This window comes from Amphiura filiformis, chromosome 19 (assembly GCF_039555335.1).
Source record: "Amphiura filiformis chromosome 19, Afil_fr2py, whole genome shotgun sequence".
NCBI classification, from domain to species: domain Eukaryota; kingdom Metazoa; phylum Echinodermata; class Ophiuroidea; order Amphilepidida; family Amphiuridae; genus Amphiura; species Amphiura filiformis.
The window spans coordinates 5060274-5077429 of NC_092646.1; the positions used below are offsets into that span (position 1 = coordinate 5060274).

The 17156-nt window shown below is 36.6% G+C and overlaps 1 protein-coding gene across 1 annotated transcript in view; it reads right to left on the reverse strand.

Annotated features, from left to right (window-relative positions):
* Positions 1–17156, reverse strand: part of LOC140140853 (testin-like) — a 223264-nt gene that overhangs the window by 176626 nt on the left and 29482 nt on the right. The gene's annotated exons all lie outside the window — the stretch shown is intronic.

Genomic DNA, 17156 nt, shown 5'->3' on the forward strand with positions numbered 1-17156 from the left:
CCTTGGGAGCCCATGGCAAGGATCAATGCGGGTCCATTTTTAAATGTTAAAACATCTCTCCTTTCCCCCTAATTTCATTTTCATGGACCCTCGGGGCATCTGGACTTTGTCCACCCTGTCGCTACTCTCTGGGGTGGGGGAGGGGTGTGACCACTATTTTATAGATGGTTATGAAAAAGGTTCCAACAATAATTTTGACCAAGATTTCTGGTTGCTAAGTTTGAGAGGTAAAAGGTGACTGCAAGTGGGACATTCTGTTGTTATTGGTTAGCGGTTTGAGGGACATTCTGTTGTTATTGGTTGGGGGTTTGACTCTTCTGCATATTATTCTGAGAAAAGTGGTTTAAAGAGCTGTAAATAACATGACTGTTACTAAGACATCTAATACATATCACTTTACCATTTCTTACCACATTTTAAGCACTATTATGATGAAGCAAGAACCTCAGTTGTATTTTTTTGTGCAAAATTATGAACTAAGCAAATTATTTGTATATTTTTTTGCAGCCTATTTTTATTTGGTGCTTTCTGCAACTGTTCATAACTGCAATGTGTATGCATGAATGAAGGTAAATGATAGGAATGTTTGTTTTTACCCTCCTCTACCATGAGATAGATGACAGACAGGTCCAATATTTTGCCGTAGTGGATACCAGCGCATGAAGTAAGTAAAGACAAGCTAGGGGTGGACTTTGTGACACATTAGTGGTACACAGATGGGTACGGGAGGGATATTAGGCCTACCTTCCTCCCACTAGATGTCTAGTGGTAAAAAAAATGTTTAGTTTTGTAAATTGTTCGAAAATGATCAATCATATTATGACTACAAATAGAAATGTATAATGAGTTTGACATGACCTGTTCACTGTAAATTGACTTTATGAGGAAAGACACTGTCCTCCAAAGTCCTCTGAAAACATGTGGGGTCCTGTACTGACCCCTTTATTAGCTAACATCCGCTGTGTGTAGACTTGTGAGGTCTATTTTGGTATTACCAATTTTGTGCGGCCTTCATAGCATGACAACACAGGTCCGTTCCTTGGAAATATGGCTATATTCAAGAGGGTGGGTGTAGGTGTGTCATCCTGTTTTCCGAGTAGGACAGTAATCAAGGGGTATTTTTAAATCTAATATTTGCACGGGAAAATCAGAATGCTGCTTTAAAGCCTTAATGTACGATTTCCGTCAAATTTTGATTTTGTTATTCTTTATTCAAAATGTTGAAATAATATTAGTAATAACTGATGGGAAGGGTTGCTGTCCATTTTAGGTTGAAATAACAAGGTAAAGTGAAAGAAACCACACTGGTTATTTTGGCCATTTAACACGCAGTTCTATGGGAGGACATATTATCATAATTTTTAAATTATGATAATATGTCGAACTTTGCTCTGTTGACCTACAAAGACAACAAATTTGGCCAATTCCATTTAGATACAAGTTGGGACATGTGTAAACATTACAAATATGCAAAAAAATCAGGTTTGACAAAAAATTAACCGATTTCATACTAAAAGATCGTACATTATGGCTTTAACTGGTGACCCTGTTAATTTTCTAGGTCTTTTGTTGCATTTCAGACATATTTATGCCTCTTATAAATTCATTGCTCATTCTACAGCGGATATTAGTAAAGGAGCTGAGGAAGCTAATGCCAACATTTTGTCATCAATTTTCAATTTTCACAATTAATACACAGATTTAGAGAGCGCTTTTTAAATGAAAAAACAAAGCGCTAAGGAAAGGAAAAAAATACAAGAGGGAGGAAACATTAGGTGAATAGGTGAGTTTTTAGGTTCTTTTTGAATGTTTGAACATTTGGAGAGTTACGAATGTGGGAAGGCAATCCATTCCATAGAACAGGGGCAATGATGGAAAATGCTCTGTCACCAGCCAACTTGTGGGATCTTGGAATGGAAAGGCAAGTGGCAGCAGTAGAGCGCAAAGAGTACCCAGAATGACGGGTGTGAAGGATGGAGGACAGGTATTCAGGTGTTGATGAAGCAAGAACCTTATAAACATGAACGAGAGTGCGGAACTGGACACGTTTAGCAACTGGAAGCCAGTGCAGACTATGAAGCAAAGGAGACGTATGAGTATATTTTGGTTCTCTGAAAATGGATTACCACTCACTAAATGAGATACCGTATTATTATACAGGGTGTATCAAAATGATTGGTACCCATCAATTTTCAGTGATTATGGACAAAATACCACCACAACAAAATGCAACATAGGAGCTACATTATTTATAGACTGTTAAGAAGGGTCATACAACTTTAAATCATGGGCATCTCGTACCAGGCATTTCAAGAGGATCCAATGTTGCATATTGAAGAAGCAGGCTTGTCAATAAACACCAAAAACTGATGTGTACCAAACATTTTGATACAACCTGTAGAGTCTCATATCCTGTACTCAATTATCAATTTTAATGCTTTCAGAACAGTAAAGAGTATTAACCCTAACCCTACCCGTGGTTTTTGTGCTATCGGAAGAGAAAGAAGGAACGAAAAAGGAGAGAAGATGAAGAAGAAAGTCACTTGGCACCCCCGGGATTCGAACCTCGGACCCCTCGCATGCCACGCAGAAGATCCCCAGCATGCAGCTACACAGGTGACATTGGCCCAGCCAACGATTCCCTGGGTATATATGACTTGGTCTGATTGCGTCATCAAGTCCCGTGGAATGCATGCACACAGAGTGGTTTTAATAGTGAGCTTTAGTGAGTCCTAGTTGGGTTAGGGTTAAGTTAAGGTGACGCTGCACTGCTGTGAAGAATTTTACCTTTCTCAACCTTTCTGAACCCTAAAAAACAGTGAATTTAAGGTGACACTGCTGTGAAAGTCTTGCATTTCAGAACCCTAAAAAAGAATTAAGTGTTGAGGTGACACTGCTGTGAAAGTATTGTTTTTTGTCCAAAATGTGACAGTTACCCCATAAGAATGGTCTTTATTATAGTTCAAATGTTGACTTTAAACCAAACCTTTTGTGAAAATATGCCAGTCTCGTTGTGCAAGACCAAAGGGTTAATAAGTAACATTCACTAATACAGTCCAGAACAAAATTTTTTTTTTTTAAGTCACAGTATTAACAAACACCAAATTTGGATGAGCAATGACCAGGTCATCAATCTAACCTACATTATTGCCACTACATGATGCAAAATGCCAAATCCTCCTTTCTGGTACTAACCAGCTAAACATCCAAACACATAATAGCTTACTAAACATGCAATGTAATCAGTAATTTACAAAGTTCAATTTCTAGCTGTGACTTAAATCCATATCCCTGTTAGTACATACTACCCAAGTGGCACAAGACAGGTGCAGACAGTGAGTGTTACTTACATACCTGCATGTTAGAACCTCATATAGAATGCTTGCTTGACACAGCCCTACATTACAGTTTCATTGACTGTTTTGCCCACACATAAAAATAAATTATCTTTCAATTTCATCTTAAACAATAAGTGTATATTGCTGACAAAGACAAAACAGTATGTCTGAGTTCAAATGACAATGAAGATATTATAAACTAAATAAACAAAACGACAACAGATGCCTACATAATAAACAAATTGCAAATATAAACTTCAAACTACACATTTTTTTTAAATACTCTCTTCTTTTGCTCTCATTGCTTCACTTGTTATATGTTACTTTTTTTTAAACAGCCATTGAGGTAGAACCAAAGAGTACCTACACCATGTTTGTGTGCTGAAGCTTTATCTAAAGAACCAAAAACGGTTCCGAATCACATTTTTGGGGCCATTTTCGATGGTTCTGGAACCATTTTTGGTTCTTTAGAGAAAGGTTCGCCTGAGAGGACAATTTTAGAACCTTTATTTCTTAGAGTGAGGAGTGGACCTTTTGTCAATGTTGCTCCCACATTTGAACCTTTTTATTGAAAAAATAAATAGCAAAAGGTGGACATTTGTGAATTATTTTTTGGGGTGGGGATTTCCCCCTGCATACGGGTGTGACCATGGTCATTGTCAATATTTAGTGTAGTTGTGTAACAATTAGATCCTTGATAATTTCTTCTGTTCTTCTGTGATAATTTCTTTCTCTGATGCTGCTATTAAAAAGTTCTACCAATTTTCTTGCAAAAGGACATATGGTTGTTCTTCAGCCTACTTCACTGGTACAATTCACTTAGCATCACAGTCAGTCAGTTAACCTTACACTCACTAGACCAAATCTCCAACTGATTTTTACTACACATAACATATATCAGTATCATGCTTAAATCTAACCAGCTCTCGTTACAAATTATTACGCGTATCAAATCCAATGAAATCTTAGCAGGTGTCGTTCCATCATTACATAAACCTCTGTATCCAAGATATCCAGGATGCTCATCAGTTTTGCACCTAAATGTTTTCCTTCTCATTGTAAAATATGACATCTACATAAAAAATACATTCAAATAAGTATAAACATGCCTAGTATTGGTGCAGTAGTTATTGTGATAGACTGTTATGTTTAATCCCGTTTTGATGTGATCTTCAGAGTGATCAACACGACCAGGGAGGACACTCTGACGTAAATTCATGCTTGTATGGTGTATTGGTTACCACTCTTCCCATCTGTTCATAGCAATTACCTTCATACAAGAGTGCTGTATCTTCTTCAGGACATAATAGCTCCCATATGTCGAGCATCATTATTTGCTTCATAAAGTAATTTATACTTTTTCTTCTTCCACTGGCTTTCTCCAAAAATAATATCATATCATATCATATCATATCATATCATATCATATCATATCATATCATATCATATTGCTGATTGCAACTTTGCCACACAAATAATCTGATGCCCAAGTTTTGAGTTGAATTGCTCTCTAGCAGTTTTATTCTTGTAGAAGCAACACATGTTTCACAGCAGCTAATAGATCAGTATGAGTGTTAAATTCACAACAACTAATCAAAACAAATTTTTCTGGCCTAATATTTCCCTGGGATTATGATAAAAATATGTGCTTTCATCTGATGCCAAAATTTCCAATTTCATAGGATAAAGTAGGAGAGGGGGTGAGGCTGTTGAAGGAGTCGAACCTGCATTTTTTACAGGATGGGATGCCCATCTCTCTTTTGTTAGCAATTAGGCCAGACTCCACCATGAAATGGCTGTAGGGGGATTGCCACACCTCCTCCACAGCGAGTCTGTTACCTTCACAGCATTTAAGAATGCCGGTACCCATTTATTCACCTGGGTGGAGAGAAGTAATCGAGATAAAGTGCCTTACTCAAGGACACAACACGATGGTGTCACTGGGGCTTGAACCCGCAACCTTCCGAGCCTGTTCTGCTCGGCCATTGTACTCCCTAATCACTTATTAGCCGATTACAAAATTCACATGGCAGCTATCAGCTTCTACTGCATGCAACATATCTTGCATTAACAAGAAGGCTGGTCACAGTGTGTCCCCACAGGGATAAAAAGACCGCATATTATTAGTGCACCAGGATGATGATGTAATAAATATTTCACATGGCAGCTATCAGCTTGCATCGCATGCAACATATCTTGCAATAACAAGAAGGCTGGTCACAGTGCTCACAGGGATAAAAAGACAGCATATTATTAGTGCGCCAGGATGATGATGTAAATATTTCACGCGGCAGCTATATCGGCTTGCATTACATACAACATATCTTACAGTATATAACACTAAGGCTGGTCACAGTGTGTGCTCACAGGGATAAAAAGACCGCATATTATTAGTGCACCAGGATGATGATGTAATAAATATTTCACATGGCAGCTATCAGCTAGCATCGCATACAACATATCTTGCATTAACAAGAAGACCAGTCATAGTGTGTGCTCACAGGGATAAAAAGACAGCATATTAACCATGATTAGCTCTCGATGTAAATAATTAGGCTTTGACAAATTCATCTAGCATCACTATGGATCACAATAGCCTCATCCCAATGGCATAGTCCAATAACCTCAATTACATAATCATGGTGCAAAATTTGACCTCAAGGTTGCAGAGTATGAGTTTTTGTACCCAAATCTTCAAAGGTCATTAAATGAATGTACAAATGTATTGGGGTTTAAGAACTGTGCCTTTGATAGATGATGATGTTGTGGATCCTATTCATGGTGTTGTATAGGATCATGTTACACATATATATTGCATGCCTAGCCTATGCTTCAACAACAAAAGTGCAAGTTTTGAGACTTTTTCTCAAAATACCAAGAACTATCTGAACCAATACCAGGCTTGTTTGTACTTATGTTAATGCATTTTTTATGTTGATTCCAAATATGGTCATGGAACTGTAAAATTCTGAATTTTTTTTAAAGAAAATTTGGAACTTATCATCTGCAGTCGACATTTATGTGAAGCGGGTTAATAAGTACATTCCAATCTCATCACTTGCCTTACCCTCAATTTGATGTAAATAAACAAAGGGATTTCACTTACTGAAAAAGTGCACAGTTTTGTGCAATTAATTTTTCGCAATTTATCAATTTTTAACTGCTTCCATTGTTTTTAAATTTGCTTCCTTTTGCTTATTTGCTTCTTTTTAAATAAGATTCTTAGATTCCTAACATTGACTTTACTCAAATGGAATATATGCTGTTATTTTCACTACTGCTGTTTGAGCAGGAAAAGTAACTGGTCCACTCTAGTCTTAAATGTTTATATAAAAATCATAGAAAGAAATGAAAACTCACCCATTTTGCATTTTGTATATGTAAAAAACACAGTTTGTGCAGCAGGGGTCACTCTTTAATCTCTGCAGGGGGTAACTCGCTTTTTATCTAACTCGTCCATTCTTAACTCGCCATTCCCGTTGGGATGGTAACAACTATTAAACACAATTGGTGGATAAACTAATATTGAATGGTAATCAACCAATGAACTGTCTAGAATTTATCCACAGTGGTATACAATTTTTACAGAATTTGTGAAGTGCTTGTTTTTTCTACATCTTAATTTCAAGAAATATTTATATTTCCATAACTTGACATTTTTTAATGGGTAAAAGTGTCTTTTTTGTCCACAACTTGCAGAGCTGTTTTTTTTTCCAAATCAAAAAAATAGGAATTTTTCAAGTTTATATACCCCCTGTATTATGTATGAGTGATATAATTATTAATATCAACAAAAGTTGACTTCAGAAAGAAACTGTCACCAAAAAGCAAATTTTAATCAATCTATGTAGCCAGCAAGAACATTTAATCAAATCATGAATACGCATTTGAAATTATTTGTTTCTTGATTTCATTTTCTACATACACAGTTAGTTTCCTTCATCATGATGTACCACATACCAAGGGGGAGCTCACTTGGGCATTGTTATACACCTATCTTTATAAGTTTAGCAGACGGCTTTTTGATAAATTCATGTTACGCATGAATTATATTGAATTAGATAACAAGGGATCAGTGCTTTAGCTCTAATGGCGGCAAATCAAGTTTAATTAAGTATTAAAGTGAAAAGGGCGGCAGCATACAGGGCTAGCTCGGTTGACACTGATCACCGTTAAAATATTGATATGCTGCCCTCTGAAGCTAAAGCGCTGATCCCCTGTTCTGTAATTCAAAATAATTCATTTTAGGCCACTTTAGGCAAAAATAACTGCATATAAATTATACATTTCTGTAACAAACTTTGTATGCTACTTGAGCAAGTACAAAATATAATTATATACTTCTGAGGAGGAGGCAACAATAAACTGCTATATAGCAAAAAAATGTCCTATACTTTATTAGTGGTTATGAAACAAGGTGACTCTACAGGTACATTGTCAGAATTTAATTGTGTTGTTGTTGAGTATAAATGTGCTAATTTCATCTACACATAAACACAAAAATTGCAAATTTTCATTCCTAGGGAAATCAAATTGTCAATTTTTGCTCCAACTCAATCAGAAAATGTTTTACCTTGACGGATATAATCAGATCTTCATACTTGCAGTCTTATAGAGACTTTCATAATTTTCTTAAAATAATCAGAAAGTCGGAAATTTTGATATCTACCATAGTAGTATTGTTGATGAGTTTTGTCATGTTAAATTTAGGCTTTAAAATTGAGTAAATTATGTGATGTGTAATATAAGTATTCCTGTCAAGTTTTGGACTCAAAAGCAATGCTGTCAAACACCATTTAAGAGTTACTTGTACACCAGGCACAAAAAGAAACTCGTCAGTTATTGTCATCCTTGCTGTTCAACAACCTGATAAATTTGGATTATTCTGAAATATACATTTTATTAATTGGATTTTGCTTTCTCATTTGACACTCTGTTTGTAAAAATCGAACAAGAATTGACCAAGATTTGCGCTGCCAAACCGTCAAACCCCAAAATCAAAAGTTGCAATTAGAACGATTTTCAATTATGGGAACGCATCGTTGTATTGCACACAAGCACCACGGGTCAATCAATAAAGCACACAATGTAATAGGCACAATTGAATTGTTAAAATCCAACTTACCCGGGTAAAAAATAAAGAAAATAATTAAATGTCCAAAGCTAACGTTAAATACGGCCCACCCTGATTAAGATTTGAACTTTTTAGACCATTTCCGTCAAAGTTTTCCCCCTTTGAAAATAGCCTTGCCCCCATTGAAAAAGTCCTGGCTATGCTACTGCTACACACACGTTCCATTATGCCATATTTTGCCCTGGTTAACTTCAACTCTAGCACTCTACATAAACACACTAGTTGTGTTCACATTGTCGGACGTACGCCCGGCGGAACTTAGTCGGCGCAAGTTGCTAGGAGTAGCGGTAGGCGCTGCCAGGAGTAGGTGCAGTGTGAACGATGGTCAGCGTAAGGTCCGCCAGGTGTACGTCCGACAATTTACGTACATCCGGCGAGCTGGGTGTAACCTCCACCAGGCGTAAGTTGCGATGTAAACGCAGATTACGCCTGCCACCCGAGTAAGTTTGACCTTTTGTTGGTCGGAACTAAGAATTACATATCGCGTGATTGATAAAGGTCACAAAAACACCGGAAGTGGTAGTCAATGTTTACGCCGACCAGAAGTGAATGCTTGGTGGAACTGGTCGGCGTAGTGCTAGGAGTAGGCTAGGTGTGGACACGCGGTAGGAGTAGGGAGAATATTTGTGGAATTTTCATCAATGTTAGCATAAGTTTATGCTGGGTGTAACTCAAAATGTGAACACGACTACTGCGTGTAAGCACAACATGCATCTATACATCAGACACATTGATTTCTATTCAGAAAACTAAGGCATCCACATACACTAAGATCCATAACATGCTCATCTATCAGGGCACAGTTCTTTAACCCCAATAAATGTATACATTCATTGAATGACCTTTCAAAATTTGGGTACAAAAACTCATACTCTGTAACTTCAGGTCAAATTTTGCACTATGATTGCTTAATAGAGGTTATTGAACTATGCCATTGGGATGAGGCTATTGTGGTCCATAGTGATACTAATACAAATTGTAATTCAATGAACTTTGGTTGCCCTTATCAAACTGAAATACTTAACAATCTGATAGCAACTTCACAAGCTAATATTGTAACACTTGTTTTAAAGGAGGAAGATTTGATAACAGACACACAAAAAAGCCAACCATGATTCTATGATTTATTTTGGGTGTTGAGTTTGGAGACAGAGGATATTTGCGGTTTGATAATTGCCATATTGGCTTGTGTGTGGGGGCAGAGGGATTTCTCCTTAGATGGGTTTAAAGTGAAACCCAATGTGCCCAATTGGAATTATTTGGACAAAAGTGCCCTTAAAAGCACCCAATTAGGGTGATTAGAGTTTATTATTCCTACCTCAGTATTTTCACCCAATTTGGGTGTTTTTGTGAAAAATTGGTATACTAATGGGTTGCAAAAAACAGGAATGGTATAGAGAAAGCCAGCATCTGAAAGTCTGGGTGGCACATCCCATACAAAACAATCAAGATCATGTTGAAATAACCCTAACTGAACAGAAGGGTTTTTTTTGCTATCGGAAAGGAAAGGAGAAATGATAAAGGAGAGAAGATGAACAAAGAAGTCACTTGGTAACCCTGGGATTCGAACTTCAGACCTCTCCCATGCCACACAGAAGATCACTGACCTGTAACCACACGGGTGACTGACGCTTGCCCGGGCAGCGATTCCCTGGGTATATATGACTTAGGCTGATTGCGTCATCACATCACGTGCAATGCATGCATGAGAAGTGGTTTTAATAGGGAGATTTAGAGAGACCTGGTTCAGTTAGCGTTAATTAAATTAGCCCTTTTTTTGATGCTCTAATCGGAATCGAATTCTCAATCATCAGGTTCTTACCCCCCCCACCCCGGAATGCCTGAGGAAAGAATGCAGATGCCCTCCTCCCCAAAAAAAAAAAAAAAGTGCTAGATGAACCTGTTCTTCTAATATGGGTAAATTGTGGACAACCTTTTCTCAAAAATTCAAAAAGTCAGAACATTTGAGAGAAAAAATAGTCAAAACATGTTTTTTTCCAGTATCTGATGACAATTGTTTTACTGCGATTCAGGGAAATCTAAGTGCATACAGAATCAGTTCAGCCATCAATCAAAATGAAGATAAAAGACTTAAGGTATGTCGGAGGGAAGCATCACTTTTTTTTTTCTTGGGAGGGGATATCATGGCCAAAACTTTTGCTGTGATATATATTATAGCTGGACAAATATATCTCCTGTCATCCCACTTGCCTTAATGCTCTGCAAGCCTTCAACATAGTCCAAGTTTTGAGATAATATCTCAAAATATCAAGTGCTATCTCAAGAACCACTGAACCAATATTAGGCTTGGTTGTACTCATTTTAATGCATTTTACATGCCGATTCAAAATATGGTCATGAAAATTTACAATTATGAATATTTTTTAATTTGTTAAAACTTTGTTGAAACTTGTCGTCTGCAGCCGACACCCACGTGGAGAGGGTTAAGCATTTCAAGTGAAAAAGGCATTGTCTAGCATCAAAAGACAATTTGATTGTTTTATTCCAAGAAAATAAAAACAAATTGCAACTTGTTGGTTATTTGTCAAATGAGGAGTTTTGCATCTCATTGTTTTATTCCAAGAAAATAAAGACAAATTATAACTTGTTGGCTATTTGTCAAACGAAGAGTTTTGCATCCCATAAGGTTTCCTCAACATAAATGTGTATAAATTGAACTTCTCTAAATAAACTTGAACAAATATTTCCATTTCAAAGTATTCAGCAGTCATTAGCATTTATCAGGAATATGTTAGAACTAGTGTTCTTGTTCTTTCTTTCATACATCATAGTGGCATAATAGATGCATACAAACTTTATCTGACTCAATTTTAACAATTCAGAAATCATCTGTATTTAACGTAGCAAAAATGTATCTATACTATGTTCACTCAAAGAGCTGCTGTACAGATGTATTTATCACTACAAGATTCCTATTGGGGCCGCCTGCACAGGTACACCATTGCCAAGTCATCGCCAAGGTACTTGTCTGGTACTGTGCAGTACGAGGGGAGTAACAGTCTAGTACCAGTGCAGTACCACTGCTGGTGGGTCCTGTGCAGTAGCTGTATTGGTACTGTATAGATACTCTGTGTAACAGTCAGGTACCTTGGTGATGGTGGTGTACCTATGCAGCAGGTGGCCCCAATTGGAATCTTGTAGCACTTGTAAAGATGTCATTATAGATGTGCACATAAAACCAGGCATGAGACTGCACTTTCCTAAAAAAAACCACGAAAAACTGAAAATGTGTGTGAAACTGGGCAAAAAGTACCAAATATAGGTTGGAATTAGATAAAGTTGCGGAATTTTGACTTAAAAAAACAACTGAATTCAGTTTTAAAACTGAAAAATTCTCAGCCTGCAAAACAGCTGCCTCAGCACATTGATATCACTGGCTCACCAAGATGAAAAGTAGTATACCATTCCTGGTCTTCATCCCTCCCTAATATTTATTTCCATGCCATAAGAGATGCATATAAACTTGATCTCAATAAATTTAACCAAGATTTTCAAGTATTTTTCAATATACGGCGTAATCTCAAAGCAGCTACTGTAGATGTGCCATTCTGGCTCGCCTTTAAGCTGAATACAAAATTTTTCAGTATACAGAGTAATCTCAAAGCAGCTACTGTAGATGTGCCATTCTGGCTCGCCTCTAAGCTCAATACAATATTTTTCAGTATACGGAGTAACCTCAAAGCAGCTACAGTAGATGCACCATTCTGGCTCGTCTCTAAGCTCAATTCAATGTCATAACAGATGTATGTAAAAAGAGTGACGGGATTGTGATGTTTTGACGTGACACAATTGGCAAATAAGACATACAATCTGATTGAGATTCGCTGTTGAACTTTATTTGCCCTCCACTAAACACGCATGAAAACCCTGTGACTACTACAATACAACTCAGCACCTGCATGAATAGCAGATATGAACATTCTTACCAATTCTGAGCTTACGTAAGGCATTATGATCAGACCCACGTTAACACACATTTTGTTAAGTTTAAAAATGAAAATTGCAAGTGTTCATCATTTTTACAATTTCATTTTGAGAACCAAAATTAACCGACACCTGTTAAGTTAAGCATTGGCAATCAATAGCCTGCTTTATTTTGAGATACTCGAGTCGATATGAAGAACAAGCTTTAAGAGCATTCATTGATTGGTCTAATATTATGTTAGTGCTTATGGTAAGTGCCATGGTTGTTTTAAGAAAGTAAATGTTAAGAATTATTCATTCCCAACCGTGTCCTCCCTGTGCTAAATTTATCCTATACTGCCCACAGGGTAAGTTGCACATTTTGCCGGTCCCTTGGAGTTCACGATGATGAACGCACACAAGAATTGTGGCAGGCCTGTTACTGTGTTCCATTATGTAAGACGCGTAAATCGATGAGCGATGCAATACCAAAGCAGTTGGATAGAAATTGGCTATTCCAGTTGAAATCCATACACCCTCCTTTAGAAGATATAACCTCAGTCTCCCACACAAGGAGTGTAGATTTAAAATGGGAGTCACCCATTACGGATAACCCCATTTGAAAGTCACACTCACTGTGGAAAATAAAGGGTGTATGTATATCACCTGGAATAGCCAGCCTGATCCATTTGTATGCTTAAGTGATGTAAACTATTTACCATAAGGGCAAGGATATAAAAAGCTAAGGGGGACTATACAGCCTGGTCGACAAAAAAATATTGCATGGTACACTTTTTTTGGCAGACCCTCAGTTGTGGCATGGAGTGTGTGGGGACAATCAGGAGCATTGCACCACATGTCACAAACATTCTACCTTCACCTGACGTTTTAATAAAACGGCATACCTTGAAATCGCACCTCCCTTCTTTAAATTACAAGGAAACTGATAGCTTATCAGTGCAACCTGTTGTCAAAGCCTGCTATTAATTGGCACCTTTAAATAATACTCAGGTGATTCATCTATCCCTCTGGGGCACGCTTTTTCTTTATCTATTTCAATACATCTTTTCATTTTTTGTCTTTTGTGCCATTTTATTTGCATTTTCCGGTCAAAAGTTAAATGAAACGTCTATCTTCACAATCTTTTCTTTGAGCGGATAAAGTTTCCTTCTGTGTGAATGAGCTGCTATATTGCTTGCCTGCTTAATATGAAGGTCAAACAATTCATGAGTATTTTTTGGTGAGTTGAATGGTTGGGGAGTTATGGGGAGGGTTGGGGAGTTGATACAATTATTGGTAGGTGAATTAATGCATAAGTAAATGATAATGATCACAATACAATATATAAAGATAATATGGTAGTATACAAGTCAAATAACAAACTAACATTGCATACTGTCTACTGAAGATAACACAATTATGCTATTTACTGAAGATAACACAATTATGATATCTACTGTAGATAACACAATTATGCTATCTACTGAAGATAACACAATTATGCTATCTACTGAAGATAACACAATTATGCTATCTACTGAAGATAACACAATTATGCTATCTACTGAAAATAACACAATTATGCTATCTACTGATGATAACACAATTATGCTATCTACTGAAGATAACACAATTATGCTATCTACTGAAGATAACACAATTATGCTATCTACTGAAAATAACAAAATTATGCTATCTACTGAAGTAACACAATTATGCTATCTACTGAAGATAACACAATTATGCTATCTATTGAAGATAACACAATTATGCTATCTACGGAAGATAACACAATTATGCTATCTACTGACGATAACGCAATTATGCTATCTACTAAAGATAACACAATTATGCTATCTACTGAATATAACACAATTATGCTATCGACTGAAGACAATACAATTATGCTATCTACTGAAGATAACACAATTATGCTATCTACTGAAGATAACACAATCATGCTATCTACTGTAGATAACACAATCATGTGGCTTCCTGAAGCCAACACAATTATGACTAAAGATAACACAATTATGCTATCTAAATAAGATATTGTGAAATCTCAAGCTATCTATTCCGAAGTACTCGCCAATTTCTTACTCTTCAAATTGCCTACCTGACCTAATCCTTACACACCATACTACTAATATTGCTGCATACATGACTATTACGCATCTGAGAGTCAACATAGCTTGAGGCACCCTTCATATCTCTATAACTCCCTCTCTCTGCTATCAGCTTATCTTACTCATCATTTTGCCTCCACCTTTATTGGGTAAACCTATCACTATGGACCACAATAGCCTCATCCCAATGGCGTAGCTCAATAACCTCAATTAAACAATCATAGTGCAAAATTTGACCTCAGGTTTCAGAGTATGAGTTTTTGTACCCAAATTTTTAAAGGTCATTTACTGAATGTGCAAATGTATTGGGGTTAAAGAACTGTGCCTTGATAGATGAGCATGTTGTAGATCCTAGTGTATCCTAAAGACACATACAACGTACGTGTTATCAACACATCTGTTACTGGGGGGACTCAAATTAAATTAAGAGCTTAGTTTTTGCTAAACGTCTCCAATTTTGATCAAAAATTCAATATTTTGAAGCAGAACTCCCGGGCGGTGAATACCTCTGAGGTTGTGAGTTGCCAACCTGCTGTTTGCTGTTTTGACTCACAACTTATCAAATTTACAAACGCTGCAGCTTTATTTGCATGACTAGCACAAGATTTACACACATTGGGCTGTTCTATTTAAAATACATACACCACCTGTGGAACACATGACCTTAATTTCCTACACAGGGGATGTTGATTTGAAACAGAGTCACCCATTCAGGTAACCCTTTTTGAAATTCACACTCCCTGTGTGCATGGTCATGTATTCCACAGGGTGTGTGGATTTCAAGTGGAACAGCCCATTGTTTGTGCATTTTTCCTATTTGACTTTTTAACCTCTTTTCCTCACTATTCCTTTGACAATAAAATATGAGAAACCTTTTTTTTTTTTTTTTTTTTTTTCTTTGAACAAGTTCAAATATGAGAAACTTCATTTTATGGTTTTAAAAATCTACAAATGATAAAAAGTGAAATTTAAATTTGGTAGTGCAATGTTTGGAAGACTCATTTATTGTTATTCTGATAAATTGAATGCCAAATGTGTTCATTTATGTTGAACACACACACACCAGTACTGAGAGTTTCCAGTCAAACTTAAAAGCATGTTTGTTTAATTGAGAATTTTTGTTATGTTTCCAGGGGCTAAAACCAACCATTTGAATCACCCGGTCAGGTTGACAACTTAAATTTAAACCTAAAAACAAGTGCATGAATGAGCGTGTGAAAGAATTTTTTATTATAATTTCTCTATTCTATGTGCATGTGCTATCTGATAAAAATGATAATCCAGCATTGCATTCATTAATCCATAAAACGTTCAGGGCACCCAAAGAGAGCCTGAAACTGCATGCAAGAATAACCTACACAGACGATGAAGACAACAAGCGCCCTCACTTTAAACCCTGGGCAGACGCACCTTCACTGATTGCACAGTCAACACTCACTTTATAGTAAATAACCCATCGCCTGAATACAAGAATGTAGCAAGTGAATTAGCAAGTGAACATTTCAAATTGATAAGGTTTTTTTAATATGAGAAATATATAAAAGGCAAGAGAGAACAGCAGTGCACACAGAAATGTGATGCTTCAATTGATTGTGTGTACTTAAAGACCCATTCAGTGATCCCAACACAAGTGTAAAAAATTAAAATTGCTTAAAAGTGAAGGATAAGTCATTCAAATTGTCATTTGGTATTTTTGAAATGACAAATTTGGTAAAAAAACGAAGAAAACAGCAGTACTGACGAAGTTGAAGCCCCATTCAAAAACATGTAGCTAATTTAGATACTGTCAGTATCTAAATTACAGATTCGTGTAAAATGTCTTATTTTGTCTTAAATACACAGCTTTCAGCTGAACCACTACCAGGCTATATTAGCACATCTATGACAATGACAAAGGTACCCAAATCTGAATTTTGATTAATTTTTAGTCTTGTTACTTGATCAGTAGGATACAACACCTATAAAAATGCACAAATTAATTTAGAATTTTTGATGAATTTTGGATTTTCTGATTTAGCCAATTACCAAGTTTGCCTCCAGCATTGCATCTAAAACCCGCTTCCAACTATTCACATCAGCTTGTTTTTAAATTAAAATTTTCATTATGCAAGTTGTAATATCCATTTAAAGACACTACGAGACAGAAATCCATGATCGGTTGAAAAATCTGTGAAAAATCTGTATATCCAATACAACCAGTCCCAACTTTATCATTGAAATTATTCCAAGTGAGCGTACAAAATGCCTAGTACTATTTCAGTGGTTCCTCTATCATGTCCATATCCCCATGAAAACTACCTGCCGATTGGTCAAAATAAATATTGTGTCCAACTTTTAACCAATCAAGGAGGATATTAATATATGATCATCTGCAAATGCAAGTTTTACCATAATTGGCAATTGAAATGAGCATTTCAAGTTATCAACCAATCAGAAAAGCTGTTAGATGACCAGTAGTGTCAAAAGGGTTAAACAGCTTGTACATGGTAGCTTATGAACCTGCATTACCTACACTCTAATCATCCAGCCATCATTGTCCTATGAAACACTATGGACAACAATGACCTCATCCCAATGGCATAGTCCAATAAACTCAATTAAACAATCATAGTGCAAAATTTGACTACAAGTTGC